At 47.7% G+C, this 14290-nt stretch overlaps 1 non-coding gene across 1 annotated transcript; it reads right to left on the bottom strand.

Annotated features, from left to right (window-relative positions):
• Positions 1 to 5394: 5394 nt before the first annotated feature.
• LOC135406508 (U5 spliceosomal RNA) lies at positions 5395 to 5508 on the bottom strand. The gene has a single exon (XR_010426305.1). It is a non-coding gene; the product is annotated as a U5 spliceosomal RNA (small nuclear RNA).
• Positions 5509 to 14290: the final 8782 nt, after the last annotated feature.

The raw sequence follows: 14290 nt of genomic DNA, 5'->3' as shown, positions 1-14290 counted from the left end.
TAGTGCATCCAGCTCTGGAGGCCTCAGCAGAACAAAGGCATGGACATGTTGGAGCAGGTCCAGGGGAGGGCCATGAAAGTGAACAGAGGGCTGGAGCACCTTTCCTATGAAGAAAGGCTAAGAGAGTTGGGGTTGTTCCAGCCTGGACAAGAGAAGGCACTGGAGAGACCTTATTGTGGCCTTTCAGTACTTAAAGGGGGCTTATAAGAAAGATGGAGAGAGATTTTTTAATAGGGTCTATAGTGACAGAACAGGGGGCAAGGGTTTTAAACTGAGAGAGGGTAGGTTTAGAATGGATATAAGGAAGAATTCTTTTATGATGAGGATAGTGGGACACTGGAACAAGTTGCCTAGAGAAGTTGTGGAAGCTCCATCATTGGAAGTGTTCCAATTTATGCTGGACAGGGCTTTGAGCAACATGATCTATTGGAAGCTATCCCTATCCATGACAAGGGGGTTGGACTAGATGACCTTTTAAGGTCCCTTCTGAGCCAAACCATTCTATGATTCTATAACCTCAAATTGTGTCCAAAGAGGTATCAATAGGATAACAGTCTCACTTCAAAGAGTCAGCCAGGCCTCTCCAGTGAGAGTCCATGATCTCAAAGAAAGCTCCTGTGGAGAATTCAACCTGTTTAGGAAAGGAAGAGTATATGAAACATAGGAAGTTCTTAGAGAGAGACACTCCATTTTGGATTAAAATTAAGTCCCTTTTTAATCATAGAGACATAAGAGGTTGTGAGACACCAGCACTTCGAGCAGCAAATGCTGTTAATTTTGATTTTTCACCTGTAACAGACAATAGATTATTATGTTTTCAGTTCTTTTAGACCAATTTTTATTTTTCCAGAGTGTTTCCACTTTTTCAGATAATATATGTACCAACCAACAACGGCTATGAAGTCTTGGCAGTGGACAAAACCAATGAGCAAGAATCACTGGGAGAAACCGCATCAACAGAACATACTAAATGCCACAAAGGGGAAGCAGCAACTGCTTGTAGTGGGTGACTGCTGAGATACACTGAGGCACCCATCTGCCAGCTTGATATACAGTCAAGGGAGGTTTGCTGCTTGCCAGGAGCCAAGAACTGGGATGCCCCAGAGAGACCACTACAACTGGTTAAAAGCACAGGTTACTATCCCCTACTTCTTTTCCATGTGAGCACCAATGACACAATAAAGCATAGCATGGGCAAGATCAAGCAGGACTTCAGAGCCCTGGGGGCCCAAGTGATCTCCTCTGTCTTGCCAGTCAAGGATAGAGGTTCAAGCAGAAGTTAATGCAGCATGCAGATCAATACCTGTGTGATAGATGCATTCCTGCTGTTTGAACTAACTGAACTTTGGTCCAGGCAGACACTCAGCAAGTAGGCCAAAGCAAAGTTAATCCTATTGTGTGAGGTCATCAGTGAGAATCCAGCACCAAAAAAAAAAAACCTGGTTTGACAGGAGACTGAACTGATAAGTGGCTAAAACTGCATGAAAACAACAGAAAAACTGACTATGAATCAACCACTTTACACTATAAATATCTGCAGCCATCAGGGTCCGTTGAGCTCTCCCTCCATAGCAGTTACGTACTGCTATGTACTTAATAGTACATATGCCACAGCTACCTTCTTTGTTATTTCCTAAGCACTAGCCAGGCATGTTGTGATTTGTAAGGCACAAGTATGAATCTAATGCCTACTGAGAGTAATATTTAATCATTAAATATCAAGTGATATAACCTGGGGAAGAATAACCCCATTCACCAGTACAGACTGGGGGTGACCTGCTGGAAATCAGCTCTGCGGAGAAGGACCTGGGGGTCCTGGTGGACAACAAGCTGTCTATGAGCCAGCAGTGAACCTTTATGGCTGAGAATGCCAATGGTATCCTAGAATGCATTAGGAAGGGCATTGCCAGCAGGTTGAGGGAGGTGATCCTGCCTCTCTATTCAGCCCTGGTGAGGTCGCATCTGGAGTGCTGTGTCCAGTTCTGGGCTCCTCAGTACAAGAGAGACATGGAGCTCCTGGAGCGGGTCCAACGGAGGGTGACAAAGATGATTAGGAGACTGGAGCACCTCACTTATGAGGAAAGGCTGAGGGAGTTGTGCCTGTTTAACCTGGAACAGAAAAGACTGAAAGAGGATCTTATCAATGTCTATCAGTATCTGAAGGGAGGGTGTCAAGAGGATGGACCAAGCTCTGCTTGGTGCCAGGCAATAGGACAAGAGACAACGGGAAGAAACCGATGCACAGGAAGTTCCACCTGAATATGAGGAAAAACTTCTTTCCTGTGCAGTGACTGCGCCATGGAGCAGATTGCCCAGAGAGGGTGTGGAGTCTCCCTCACTGGGGATATTCTAGAACCATCTGAATGCAATCCTATGCAGTGTGCTCTAGGATGACCCTGCTTGAGCAGAGAGGTTGGACAATGGTCCCTTTCAAACTTACCCATTCTCTAATTGTGTGATTGTGTGATTTTGGATGCAAATAACCAATTAATTCTATGATGTTAATTGCTATATAACACTGTATATTATTACTTCTATGGTGGCTATATGCCCATCATTGCACTGGGTGCCTTACAGCATCTATCTCCACCACTCTGGATTTGGGGATCTGAACCCGACTCCCTTTTGATTACCACATTAATGAAGGATCAACTTTGATTAAACCAGAGAAGTGCAGCGGTGATGGAATCAGAACTGACTTCAATGTATATCAGTCCAACGCCACACACCATCTTTCCTGCCCTGAAAAACTGTTATGACAGATGGAGCCCAAGGTCATGGACTAAATTAACTCAATGGACTTTTATAGGGATGGTCCATAGACTAAGGAAATTATATCTGTGGGTATCTATATCAAAAGACAGGAAAGGTGATGGGGTATTGGAAAGTGTGGGACCTGGCATGACATAAATGGGGTGGATATTATCCTGGGTTTGTCTGGGATAGAGTTAATTGTCTTCCCAGTAGCTGATACAGTTCTGCATTTTGGATTCAATATGGGGATAATGTTGATGTTTTAGATGTTGCTCAGCAGTGCTTACCCTGAGTCAAGGACTTTTCAGTTTCCCATGCTCTGCCAGCGAGCAGATGCACAAGAAGCTGGGAGAGAGCATAGCTGAGACAACTGACCAGAACAGGCCAAAGGGATATTCCATACCATAGAATGTCATGCTCAGTATATAAACTGGGGGGAGTTGGCCAGGAGCCATCGATTACTGCTTGGGGACTGTTTGGGCATTGATCAACAAGTGGTGAGCAATTATAGAATCATAGAATCATAGAATAGGTTGGGTTGGAAAAGACCTCCAAGATCATCAAGTCCAACCGCTGATCCAACTCCAATTACTATATGATGGCACTAAGGGCCACGTCCAATCTCTTTTTAAAAAGCTCCAGGGATGGTGAATCCACCACCTCTCTGGGTAGGCCGTTCCAGTGCCTGATAACCCTCTCTGTAAAGAATTTCTTCCTAACATCTAACCTAAACCTCCCCTGGCAGGGCTTGAGCCCATGTCCCCTTGTCCTATTGTTGGTTGCCTGGGAGAAGAGACCAACCCCCACCTGGCTATAACCTCCCTTCAGGTAGTTGAAGAGAGTGATGAGGTCGCCTCTAAGCCTTCTCTTCTCCAGACTAAACAACCCCAGCTCCCTCAGCCTCTCCTCATAGGACTTGTGCTCAAGTCCCTTCACCAACCTCCTTGCTCTTCTCTGGACCCACTCCAGCACCTCAATATCCTTCCTGAACTGAGGGGCCCAGAGCTGAACACAATACTCAAGGTGTGGCCTCACCAATGCAGAGTACAGGGGAAGGATCACTTCCCTGCTCCTGCTGGCCACACTGTTCCTGATGCAGGCCAGGATGCCATTGGCCTTCTTGGCCACCTGGGCACACTGCTGGCTCATGTTCAGCCTCCTGTCGATCAGCACCTCCAGGTCCCTTTCTGCCTGGCTGCTCTCTAGCCACTCTGTCCCCAGCCTGTAGCGCTGCAGGGGGTTGTTGTGGCCAAAGTGCAGGACCCGGCACTTGGCCTTGTTGAACTTCATTCCATTGGAGTCAGCCCATCTCTCCAGTCTATCCAGATCCCTCTGCAGAGCCCTCCTGCCTTCCGGCAGGTCGACACTCCCCCCCAACTTGGTGTCATCTGCAAATTTGCTGATGATGGACTCAATCCCCTCATCTAAATCATCGATAAAGATGTTAAAAAGGACTGGTCCCAGCACTGACCCCTGGGGAACACCACTGGTGACCGGCTGCCAACTGGATGCAGCTCCGTTCACCACCACTCTCTGGGCCCGGCCCTCGAGCCAGTTCCTGACCCAGCACAGAGTGCCCCTGTCCAAGCCATGGGCTGCCAGCTTTTCCAGGAGTATGCTATGGGAGACAGTGTCAAAGGCTTTGCTGAAGTCCAGATAGACCACATCCACAGCCTTTCCCTCATCCACCAGGTGGGTCACCTGATCGTAAAAGGAGATCAGGTTGGTCAAACAGGATCTGCCCCTCCTAAACCCATGTTGGCTGGGTCTGATCCCTTGTCCCTCCTGTAGCTGCTGTGTGATTTCACACAGGATAATCTGCTCCATAACTTTGCCAGGCACCGAGGTCAGGCTGACAGGCCTGTAGTTACCCGGGTCAGCCTTGCAGCCTTTTTTATGGATTGGGGTGATATTTGCCAACTTCCAGTCATATGGGACCTCCCCAGTGAGCCAGGATGGATCCCGTCTGGTCCCATAGACTTGTGAGGATCCAGATGACTCAGTAAGTCACTATTTCCTCCTGGAATACAAGGGGACTATTTGGTTTCCTATCTCTGTCTACCAGCTCCAGAGGCCAGTTTCCTTGAGGGCCACCTGTCCTACTGGTAAAAACTGAGGCAAAGTAGGTGTTAAGTACCTCAGCCTTCTCCTCATCTCTATTAACTATGTTTCCCTCCAAGTCCCTCAAAGAATGGAGGTTTTCTTTGCCCCTCCTTTTGTTATTAATGTATTTATAGAAGGACTTTTTGTTATCCCTAACAGAAGTGGCTAATTTAACTTCAAATTGCGCTTTTGTAACCCTGATTTTCTTTCTGCATGATCTAACTGTCTTCCTGAATTCTTCGTAAGTAGCCAGCCCTTTCTTCCACAGTCGGTAAACTCTCTTTTTATCCCTGATTTCCTTCAGAATCTCCCTGCTTAACCAAGCTGGTTGTCTTCCCCACCGGCCTGCCTTTCGGCACACCGGTACGGCCTGTTCCTGTGCACTCAAAACTTCCTGCTTGAAGCACATCCATCCCTCCTGGACCCCCTTGTTTTCAAGGGTTGTTTCCCAGGGTATGCTCTGGACTAGACTTCTGAATAGGTCAAAATCTGCCCTCCGGAAGTCCAGCATAGAGATTTTATTGTTGTTTCTCCTTGAATCTCTGAGTATTGAAAATTCTATTATTTCATGGTCACAATTAGTGTTCCTCTCCATGGAAATCTTTAGTAAAAGGCGAAAGATTTATACGATCTGAAGAGAAAACAGAGTATATTGTGCATCACTTGTTTCTCTTGGGTTTCATCACCCACCACCGCTCTCTCTCTCCCTCCTTTTTTTTAATTATGTCTTGGGTTTACTCTGACTGGATTTCAAACCCCCACAAAATTGCTAAAAGTTGGGAGAGGTTCACACAGGCAAGACAGACTCAACATGAGGATAATATCAAAATTTATTGCTAACAGGATAGAAACTAAAATGTAATAAAATACACAGTATTAAACACACTTTTTAACTACCTCTCAGCCCCCTGCATCAATGCAGGAGGAGAACTCTCAGGGCAATAGCTAAAGTCTCTCTTCATCGGGGTGCGGGGGGTCTCTGCACTCCCTGATGGTCCTTCATGGGCTGCAAGGGGACAACTTGCTTCACCATGATCTTCACCACAGATTACAGAGGAGTTAAAGCTCTGAGTCTTTCCCCTGTGAGTGGGATCCCTCCCAGGGGAGTAAGTTCTCGAGGGACCCCTCCAAGTCGGGTCCACACCTCCCCCAGGTCACAGGTTCTGGGGTTCGGCTCAGTCTCTATACCCCGATAGTTTTCATTAAAGTCCTACCCAGAATAAACTGCTTCAGCTTGGCTTCTCTCTCTTTCTCTCTGAGTTGCAAATTTGAGTGGCAGCGGTAGCTGTGCTGGCTGTGCTCCTCCTCTCTGCTCCGCTCCACTCCCGGGCGCAGGTGCACTTTGGCCCACCCAGCTCACTGCGGCTCCCTCTGCCCCGGTGTCCTGGGCTGGGCTGGGCACGGCAGGACGTCCGGGCTCACTGCTCGCTGTCGGCCCACCGCCGCCTCTCTCTGAGCTGCTGCGGGAGGCCGGCTCGGCCAGCCTGCCGCTGCCCCTTCCCTGCCATGGCGGGGGAGGTGACGAGGCCAGCCGAAAAGCCCCCAGGCATCTCTTCTCTCGCTCTCTGGAATTCCTTCTGCACTCTGCTGCACGCCTCGGCCAGGGCCCCGGTCCTGACCCCAGTCGCCCCTTCTCCCGTGGCCACCACTGCCTACTCCAGGCTAGCAGCTGCCGCGGACCCAGCCCATGCCAACCCGGCTCCAGCGCCATGCCTGCCCCCAGGCCAGGGCTGTGGGGCCCGGCTCCCCAGGCCCAGCAGCTCCCTCTGCTACTCTCCTGGCTCCAATTTCTTCTGTGCCACAAGCTTCTCTTCCGTTTTCTTAAATATGTCATTCACAGAGGCGTTACCAAAACTTTCTATTGGCTCTGCATCGGAAGTCCACCTGGAACTAATCATCTTCAGTTCCAGGGGAGAAAAGCTAGTAAACTGTATCAGGGACTGTATCAGGGGTTAATTACGCTGATACTTTTGGTCTGTGTTTGGCCCAGCCAGCTGTAAAAGTTGTTCTTTCCCTGCCAAGTTATGAGAAAACAAGCACTGATAAAATGGGAAATTTGTCCTTGAAGAGAGTTCTTGTATAAACTATATTTAATTGGTATTCTGTGATTGGTTAATCATTCTCCAAGGTCGCTTGAAGGAGAGATTGAGGAGGAGGAGGATGAAGTAAACCCACCAACTCAATTAAGAAAACCCCCCCCCCCAGGTGCAGTACGCAGGCGCAGGGAAAGCCATGTGTGCGCAGAAGAGATATTACTTGCATAACTGGGCGGTGGGACTGAGGGCCTCTGGCTGGGTGGTGCTGGGCACACCTGCCTAGGTTGAGGTCACTCAGTTAATTGTATAAAAGCAGATAGCTCTTTCTTGGAAAGAAAGAGGACAACGTTGCCTTTTGGCAGGGACGCCTGCCAGTTTGTGAACTTACTGACTTTCCAAGGATGCAGCTTCTCCTATTGGTAATTATAGGCATGCTAGGTCGGTAAGATAACTTTATGGGCAACAGCTGGGTGACTGGGGAGGTCGTACTGGGGGCTTATTTCTCTCCTCCTTCCTCCCTTTTGGGTTTGTTCATTTTGTTGGCCACCTCTTGGTAATAAATATCAGTTTTGTTGAGCTTCCAATGGTGTCATGGTTTCAAGATTTCAGTATGCTCGAATCCTCAACAGGGATGTTGATACTTTTGGTCTGTGTTTGGCCCAGCCACCTGTGAGAGTGTATCCTTTCCCTGCCAAGTTATGAGAAAACAAGCACTGATAGAATGGGAACTTTGTCTTTGAAGGGAGAATCTTGTATAAATATATTTAATTGGTGTTCTATGATTAGCTAATCGCCTTTCAAGGTTACTTGAAGGAGAGATTGAGGAGGAGGAGGATGAAGTAAACCCACCAACTCAATTAAGAAAGACCCCCCCAGGTGCAGTAAGCAGGTGCAGGGAAAGCCACGCATGTGCAGAAGAGATATTACTTGCATAACGGGGGGTGGGACTGAGGGCCTCTGGCTGGGCGGTGCTGGCCACACCCAGGTAGACATCAGCAATTAGTTGTATAAAACCAGATAGCTCTTTTCTGGAGGGGAGCAAGCTTCACATCAAGGAAAACATTGCCTTTCATGGGGACGCCTGCCAATTTGTGAGCCTACCAACTCTCCGGGAATGCAGCTGCTGCTATGGGTAATTCTAGGCATTCTGGGTCAGTAAGATAACTTTATAAGAAACAGCTGGGTAATTGGGGGAGTCATACTGAGGGCTTATTTTCCTCCTCCTTCCTCTCTTTCGGGTTTGTTCGTTTTGTTGGCCACCTCTTGGTAATAAATATCAGTTTTTGTTGAACTTTCAATGGTGTTATGGTTTCAGTTTCAGTATCTTCTGAACTCTCCCTATTACATAAACCCATGACAAATTATTATTATATTTTATTTTGTTTCAATTATTAAACTTTTCTTATCTCACCCCATGAATTTTTCCTTTTTTTTCCAATTCTTCTCCCCATCCCACCAGGGGTGGGGAGGATTAGTGAGCCACTTCTGTAAAGAATAATAAAAAGTGTTTTTATAAATACATTAATAGCAAAAGGAGGGGCAAGGAAAACCTCCATTCTTTATTGGACATGGGGGGGGGATATAGTTACCAAAGATGAGGAAAAGGCTGAGATACTTAACACCTTTGTCTCAGTTTTCAACAGTAAGACAGGTCGTCCTCAGGACAACTGGCCTCCTGAGCTAGTAGACAGGGACAGGGAGCAGAATAACCCCCCTTGTAATGCAGGAGGAAGCAGTTAGTGACCTGCTGAGCCACTTGGATCCTCACAAGTCTATGGGACCAGATGGGATCCATCCTAGGGTGATGAGGGAGCTGGCGGAAGAGCTCGCCAAGCCACTCTCCATCATTTATCATCAGTCCTGGCTAACCGGAGAGGTCCCAGATGACTGGAAGTTGGCCAGTATGATGCCCATCCATAACAGGGGCCAGAGGGAGGATCCAGGAAACTACAGGCCTATCAGCCTGTATTGGGTCTAGCTAAGCTGGAGTTCATTTCCTCATAGCAGCCCTCATGGTGCTGTGCTTTGCATTGGTAGCTAGAAGGGTGTTGATAATATGTCAGTGTTTTGGCTACTGCTGAGCACAGCATCAGCACTGTAACATTCCTTCCCCAATCAAGGGCAAGATCCTGGGAGGGGACACAACTAGGCCAGCTGACCCAAACTAACCAAAGGAATATTCCAGACCATGTGACATCAGCTCAGATATAAAAGCTAAGGAAAGGAGGAGGAAGGGGGGCCATTTGTTGTTTACAATGGTTGCCTGCTGAGAAACTGTTATGTGTGCTAAAAGCCCTGCTTCCCAGGACGGGGTCAGACACTGCTTGCTAATGGAAAATAGAGAATAAACCTTGTTATTTTCCGCTTTGCTTGTGCTTTCATTTCTGCTTTAGTAAATTGCCTTATCTCAACCTACGAGTCTGTATCAGGGGTTAATTGCGCTGATACTTTTGGTCTGTGTTCGGCCCAGCCACTTGCGAAAGTTTTGTTCTTTCCCTGCCACATTATGAGAAAACAAGCACTGATAAAACAGGAACCTTGTCCTTGAAGGGAGTTTTTGTATAAACTATATTTAATTGGTGTTCTGTGATTGGCTAATCGTTCTCCAAGGTCGCTTGAAGGAGAAATTGAAGACTATAGTGATGAAGGACGCCCCCAGGCTCATTTGGAAAAGACCCCCCTGAGTGCAGTACGCAGGCGCAGGGAAAGCCACGTGTGCGCAGAAAAGATGCACTTACGTAACCAAGGAGGTGAGACGGAGAGCCTCTGGCTGGGCGGTGCTGGCCACACCTGCCTAGGTTGAGGTTACTCAATTAATTGTATAAAAGCAGATAGCTCTTTCTTGGAGAGGAGCAAGCTTCACATCAAGGACAACGTTGCCTTTTGGCAGGGACGCCTGCCAATTTGTGAACTTACTGACTTTCCAAGGATGCAGCTTCTCCTATTGGTAATTATAGGCATGCTAGGTCGGTAAGATAACTTTATGGGCAACAGCTGGGCGACTGGGGAGGTCGTACTGGGGGCTTATTTCTCTCCTCCTTCCTCCCTTTTGGGTTTGTTCATTTTGTTGGCCACCTCTTGGTAATAAATATCAGTTTTGTTGAGCTTCCAATGGTGTCATGGTTTCAAGATTTCAGTATGCTCAAATTCTCCCTAATACAGAGTCATTTTCCATCTTATTCTCTCTCCCCTGTCTGGCTGGGAAGGGTAGTGATAGAGCAGATTGGTGGGCACCTGGCTTCCAGCCAAGGTCAACCCACCTTGGCGCCCGACAAAGTTATGGAACAGATCATCTTGAGTGTGATCACACGGCACCTACAGGATGGCCAGGGGATCAGACGCAGCCAGCATGGGTTTAGGAGGGTCAGGTCCTGCCTGACCAACCTGATCTCCTTTTGTGACCAGGTGACCCACCTGGTGGATAAGGGGAAGGCTGTGGATGTGTCTACCTGGACTTCAGCAAAACCTTTGACACCATCTCCCACAGCATACTCCTGGAAAAGCTGGCAGTCCATGGCTTGGACAGGTGCACTCTTCGCTGGGTTAAGAACTGGCTGGATGGCCAGGCCCAGAGAGTGGTGGGGAATGGTGTTGCATCCAGATGGTGGCCAGTAACTAGCGGTGTCCCCAGGGATCAGTGTTCGCAGTCATGTTTAATATCTTTATTGATGATCTGGATGAGGAGATTGGGTCTACCATTATCAGATTTGCAGATGACACCAAGCTGGGGGGGAGTGTTGATTTGCTGGAGGATAGGAAGGCTCTGCAGAGGGATCTGGACAGGCTGAATAGATGGACCGAATCCAACGGGATGAGGTTCAACAAGACCAAGTACCAGGTCCTGCACTTTGGCCACAACAGTGCCTCCAGCACTACAGGTTGGGGACATAGTGGCTGGAGAGCAGCCAAGCAGAAAGGGACCTGGGATTTCTGATTGACAGCAGTCTGAACATGAGCCAGTGTGTGCCCAGGTGGGCAAGAAGGCCAATGGCATCCTGTCCTGTATCAGGAAGAGTGTGGCCAGCAGAACTAGGCAAGTGATTCTTCCCCTGTACTTGGCACTGGTGAGGCCGCACCTCAAGTCCATTTCTGGGTCCCTCAGTTTAGGAAGGATATTGAGGTGCTGGAGCATGTCCAGAGAAGAGCAACAAGGCTGTTGAAGGGACTTGAGCACAAGTCCTATGAGGAGAGACTGAGAGAGCTGGGGTTGTTTAGCCTGGAGAAAAGAAGGCTCAGGGGAGACCTCATCACTCTCTACAACTCCCTGAAAGGAGGTTGTAGCCATGTGGGGGTTGGTCTCTTTTCCCAGGCAACTATCAGCAAGACGAGGGCATGATCTTAAGCTGTGCCAGGGGAGGTTTAGGTTGGACATTAGGAAGAAGTTCTTCACAGAAAGAGTGATTGGGCATTGGAATGGGCTGCCCAGGGAAGCGTTGGAGTCACCGTCCCTGGAGGTGTTTAAGAAAAGACTGGATGTGGCACTTAGTGCCATGGTCTAGGTGACAAGGTGGTGTTAGGTCATAGGTTGGACTCAATGATTTCAGAGGTCTTTTCCAACCTAGTTGATTCTGTGATTTTGTGATTCCAACACTCCAGTCATAGCAGTCATCCCACCATGTTTCCATGATGCTGTCATAGGTTTGAAAAGAGATGTTGGAATTTTTTTCTCCAGTTTTGCTGCCCCCCCAAATCTGTTTCTTCCGGGATGGGGGGAGTCGGGGGGGGAAACGGAGCAGAGCCACACGCAGCGCAGGAGTGGGGGAGAGGGGATGTTCCCTCTAAAGAGCGGGCCAGGGCCACGCCTCGGAAGCCCTTTGTCCAGATGATTGGTTTTTTCCACCGATGGACAGAGTGGGAGCTGCTTTCGGTTTTTTTTGGCCGCCTCCTCTTTTTTTTTTTTCCTGAGGGGGAAAATTTTTTTCCTTTTCCCTGATGGATACCACATAGAGAATGACTAAGAGAGAGAGAGACCGACCCATCTCGGAGTGAGGTAGTCTGCCCTTCAGGGCGTGAGACTGCATTATCAAAGCTGCCTGACCTGAGACTGTGCCTGTGAGAAGGGGGACCCATTGCTGGTCGCTCACCTGGCTGCCAGCAGCTGTTAAGCTGCTGAGGACAATTTGCCCTCGGCCCCCTCGTTGTTCTCTCCCCCACCTGGGGAATTGGGACTTTGTTTTGTTTCTTTTGAAAGTTTTGTTTGCACCATTTGTCGTTTATTCAGGTTTGTTAATAAAGAACTGCTTTGTTTTTTTTTCCTTTTCTACACTTTTCACTTGAAGCCTCCTAATTTCAAAGTTGTAATCTTGTTAAGCTAAGACAGATGCTAATAAGATGACAGCTCTGCAGGTGTGCACGTCTCTAGTTCCTCCTGTTTATTCCCCACGCTGCGTGTGTTTGCATAGAGGCACTTAAGTTGGGCCCCCAATCAAGTTGCCTTTCTGTCTGGAGTGGCTGGAATTCCTTGGTGCTGTCCTTCAGGTGCTCTCCTGCTGACCTGCAATCCCTCTCCAGGGTCTGGGCATCTCTTGCTGGCTCCAGCATCTCACTGGTATGAGTGGGATTGCATGTCATCCCACACCTTATCGCCATTAAACCTGATGATGTCCCCCTCCTCCATCTAGTTTAAAGCCCTATCAATAAGCCTCACTAATGATGCCAAAACCAGCATAAAATAACTGCTCAGAGACAAAATTTGGTCTTTAAGCAGCAAAGGTATTTATTTCGAGCAACGTTGGGGTGCTAGGCAGCTATCGCTGCACAAACTAGCTCTGAAGTTCTCAGTGAAAAGTCAGGTAATTTATACAGTTTTGGTGAGGGATTACTGTGCAAGTTTGGAGCTGGCTTCCCGCCAAGTCTCCGAAACTCAGCAACAGAGCCTGTTTCCCAAAGAGGGAAGAAAAAAAAAAAGAAAAAACCAAACAACCAAAGCTATAGCAAAAATATATATTTTACATATAAAACAGATATATACAGTGAGAATACTATATACCTATAACCCCAGAAACCCTAAATAGCTTCCTAAAAGGGAAGAGGGGAAGGGAGAAGGGAAAAAGGACAAAATAGGATGAAAAGGGACAGAAACAAAACAGGTATACACAATCTAAAAACCCGGTAACCATCAAAATAAAGAACTGGCAAAATCTCACCACTTCCCTTGAGGAAAGCAGGACAGCCAGACCGCGGCCCAGCACTCTCCCCTCCCGCAGCAGCAGACAACAGCAGTCGATACAGGCCTCAACTTCAGATAAGCAAGACCACGTAGGGATCTACTGTTCCCGAACCTCGCTGGAAGAGAAGAGAGCTAAGGTCTCTCTGGTTGGCCTATTTATACCTCTGGTTACATAAAGGAATAGCATGGAATACTTCCTGGGTCACCTTCCTAGTTCCTTTCTGGTTACAAGCTGGTCTCCAGGGAGGCCTAGGGTCAAAACTATCACAATTACAATATTTTACGTGAATAATCATTAAAATTACATCATCTAGTTATAATATTCATATTAGACGGGGTTCAGGAGGAGCTTGAGGCGGAGTCATCCTTTTGGGGAGATTCCTGGGGGTCGTTCCTGTTTCTTCAGCCTCATGAGGGTCGTTTCTTTTACTCTTCTTCGTTGTGAACTTTTCAACTTTTCCTGACTACGTGCTAAAGTCTTACTAAAAACCCCTTTACTCAGCTCTTCACCCCCCAAATGTCCATCCTATCTAATTTATGACTACTAGGGTAACCTTTTTGTTATCTTTCATTAGAATAGAGCATACCAAATACAGGCAGGCCTCTCGGAGCCTGGTACCTTCTCCCCCTTAACTAATCTCATAACACATGTTCTCTGTCTCTGTCATTTTAACCTAAATGCAGCATTCCTCAGAGTGGGATCTGTGAACTCCTTCTCAGAGCAGGATTTCAGCATCTAAAAATCTTTGCTCTGTTTCACTAACCCTTGACCTCTTCCCCCTTTGAGAGAGGTGGATCCTGTCTGAATCCAGCAAGCCTGGTGCCATGTAGGCCACCTCATTATCAAGGAAACTAAAATTTTGGTGGTGACACCAACCACAGAGCCATGTATTAATAGACTGGGTCAGTCTGTTTCTTTCAATGTCACTGCCTGCACCTGGAAGAATAAAGGAAAAAATAAACCGTGCTCCTGATTCCCTCACCAACCATCCCAGGGACTTAGTCTCTTTTCATGGTCTTTGGACTACACATTGCAACTTTATCACCACCCATGTGGAGGATCAGCAATAGGTAATAGTCTGAAGGCCAAACCAGGCTAGGAGGTTTCCTGGGGACATCCTTAACCCAGGCCCCAGGGAGATAGCAAACTTCCTTGAGAGGAGGGTCCTTCTGGCATATTGGACCCTCTGTTCCCCTTAAAAGGGAATCACCAACCACTACAACCCTT

This window comes from Pseudopipra pipra, chromosome W (genome assembly GCF_036250125.1).
Source record: "Pseudopipra pipra isolate bDixPip1 chromosome W, bDixPip1.hap1, whole genome shotgun sequence".
NCBI classification, from domain to species: Eukaryota; Metazoa; Chordata; class Aves; order Passeriformes; family Pipridae; genus Pseudopipra; species Pseudopipra pipra.
Note: the sequence above shows the minus strand (reverse complement) of the source record. Positions and strands in the feature narration are given on the sequence as shown.